Source organism: Phoenix dactylifera, chromosome 5, assembly GCF_051530095.1.
Source record: "Phoenix dactylifera cultivar Ajwa chromosome 5, Ajwa_hap1_PhDact_Kaust_v1.1, whole genome shotgun sequence".
NCBI lineage: Eukaryota > Viridiplantae > Streptophyta > Magnoliopsida > Arecales > Arecaceae > Phoenix > Phoenix dactylifera.
The window spans coordinates 25113180-25116085 of NC_143194.1; the positions used below are offsets into that span (position 1 = coordinate 25113180).

General features: G+C 54.7%; 1 pseudogene across 1 annotated transcript; it reads left to right on the forward strand.

The window, feature by feature from the left end:
- The first annotated feature begins 316 nt into the window (after positions 1–316).
- LOC103713998 (protein ASPARTIC PROTEASE IN GUARD CELL 1 pseudogene) lies at positions 317–2428 on the forward strand (annotated as a pseudogene). Its single transcript, XR_015987203.2, has one exon. The product of XR_015987203.2 is annotated as a protein ASPARTIC PROTEASE IN GUARD CELL 1 pseudogene (transcript).
- The last annotated feature ends 478 nt before the right edge of the window (positions 2429–2906 follow it).

Consider the following 2906-nt stretch of genomic DNA (forward strand, 5'->3'; position numbering starts at 1 on the left):
GAATATCAGGGTGGTGCCTGCCATCAATGCAATCTCAGTCCAACTCCTAGAAATATCCAATTAGTTACAGCTCATCTCACTAATTGCAAAATCTGGACTTGCTGAAATCCATCCCACTAAGCCCACGGACCAGCCACTTGCAACCCTTGGCCTAGCCACAAAGCTAGCTTGCTGAAAAAAAAAAAAAACATTCAGGAGCTCGACTGTAAGTAGTTAATAACCCGAGTAAAAAGACCCAAAGTAACCCAGTATTAAAAAAAAAAAAAAGAAAAAAAAAGACCCAAAGTAACCCAGTATCCAACTCTCTTTGCAATGATCTTTCTCCCTGAGAAGCAAGAGTTAGGTCCAAAGCCCCTCCCTCGCTTATGGCTTTTCTTCTGTTCCAACGCCACCGACGTGAACCCCCGTTAAATTCCCCCACATTCCCCCACCTCTCTCCCCCCGCCCCACTTCTCCCACCCTTTAAAAGCCCCCCCATCCACCCTTCCACCTCTCCGTCCCTCTTCCCCATTCTGAACGTCTCACAACGGTAACAATAATGGCGGAAAAAATCCACTTCCTTTTGCTCCTCTTTTTCCTCACACTACTCTCCGCCTCCCCTGTTCTTTCCCGGAGTTTCTCAACGCGGAGCACCGGATCCGCCCCCACCACCGCCACCTTCGACGTCTCCGCCTCACTCGACCAGGCTCTCCGCGTCCTCGCCTTCGACCCCCACCAAGCCCTCGACCAAGAGGCGAAGTCCGTCCGCGCCACATCTGGTGGCCTCACCCTTGAGCTACATTCCCGAGACTTCCTCCCCACCAACGCCCAGCCCCGCCCAACCGACTACAAAGCCCTAACCCTCGACCGCCTCCGCCGCGACTCCACCCGGGTGAAATCCATCGCCGCCCGGCTCGCCCTCGCCGCCCACGGCGTCAAACGCTCAGATCTGAAGCCTGTGACGGAGGAGGAGGAGTTCGAAGCGTCGGCGGAGGCCATCCGGGGCCCCATCGTCTCCGGGACCAGCCAGGGCAGCGGCGAGTACTTCTCTAGAGTCGGGATAGGGAGCCCTCCGAAGCCCTTGTATATGGTGCTGGACACCGGGAGCGACGTCACCTGGGCTCAATGCCAGCCCTGCGCCGATTGCTACCAGCAATCCGACCCCGTCTTCGACCCCTCCGCTTCCTCCTCCTACACCCCCCTCCCTTGCGACTCGCCCCGTTGCCGCGCCCTCGACGTCTCCGCCTGCCGCAACTCCTCCGGCGGCAAAGGAGACTCATCGTGCCTCTACCAGGTCTCCTACGGCGACGGGTCCTACACCGTCGGGGATTTCGCGACGGAGACGGTGACCCTCGGCAACTCCGCCCCTGTCGCCGGCGTCGCCCTTGGCTGTGGCCACGACAACGAGGGCCTCTTCGTCGGCGCCGCGGGGCTCCTCGCCCTTGGCGGCGGGCCCCTCTCGTTCCCCTCCCAGATCTCCGCCCGTTCCTTCTCCTACTGCCTCGTCGACCGCGACTCCCCGGCGAGCTCCACCCTCGAGCTCGGCGGCGGCGCCGCCGCCTCCGGCCCGGCAGTGGCCGCGCCGCTCCTCCACAACCGGAAGCTGGATACCTTCTACTACGTGGGTCTCTCCGGCATCAGCGTCGGCGGGAAAATGCTGTCGATCCCGCCGTCGTCGTTCGCGATGGACGAGAGCGGGAGCGGCGGTGTGATCGTGGACTCCGGGACGGCGGTGACGCGGCTCCAAGCGGAGGCGTACGGGGCGCTGCGGGACGCGTTCCGGCGGGAGACGTCGGGGCTGCCGTCGGCGGAGGGGATGTCGCTGTTCGACACGTGCTACGACCTCTCGTCGCGGAGCAGCGTGGAGGTGCCGACTGTGGCGTTCCACTTTCCGGAAGGGCGGGAGCTCCGGCTGCCGGCAAAGAACTACCTCATCCCGGTTGACGGCGGTGGCACCTACTGCCTGGCCTTTGCGCCGACTACGGCACCGCTGTCTATCATCGGGAACGTCCAGCAGCAGGGGACACGTGTCAGTTTCGATCTCGACAAATCGGTGTTGGGGTTCACCCCCAATAACTGCTAGGCCTCCCCTTCTCTCTTTTAACCACTCTCTCTGTGCTCCTTTTTATATATATATTTTGTTTTTATCTTTTTCATTTAGACTGTTCTACTCTTTTACCGTCGATGCCGTGTCGATGGGTGCTGGTACACTGTAACGAAAGCGCCTTAATCGGACGGTTTGCTGCTATAAGGCATGGGGAATGGGATCAGGGGATGTGGTCGCTGTGGGTGGGCAGCTGGGGTTGGTGGTGATTTTAACCAAGTGGCCTATTGTGAGCTTGTTGCTAAATAGCGTCCGGAAATCATCATGTATAGTAATCCATCCACATTTTGTAAGATTGGATCTCAGCCGTTGTTCAATGATGTCGCTCTGTTTGTGGGCCTGGAAGATAGGTTTTTTGTGTCTACTAGTGAAAAAAAAAAAAAATCGTTGCAGTACTCGATGCAGGTTTTGATCGTTTGATTGAACGCTAGTTGGCCGCACGCAGCGATGACGCGTTTATCTGGCCGCTTCGCATGCGCCTCGCCATGTGGCACATGGGGGCAACACCGAATGATCCAGTGAATTGCACAATCTTGCACCTTGCACGAACAAAAGTCTTTTAGGGCGTATGCCACCGACGAACTTGTTCTAAGAACCGTGGATCAAAAAGCAATAAATTAGATCTTCATTAGCTATATGTTAAAGAATTTTAAAATATATATCATAAAATTATCTGAATATATATATCATATATCTAGGAACATAAAATTCTAGAAATTATATATTAATTTATCTAAATATGTACTAATTTTTAAAAAAATATATATTGAATCACTACTTGATATATATATATATATATATATATATATATATATATATATAT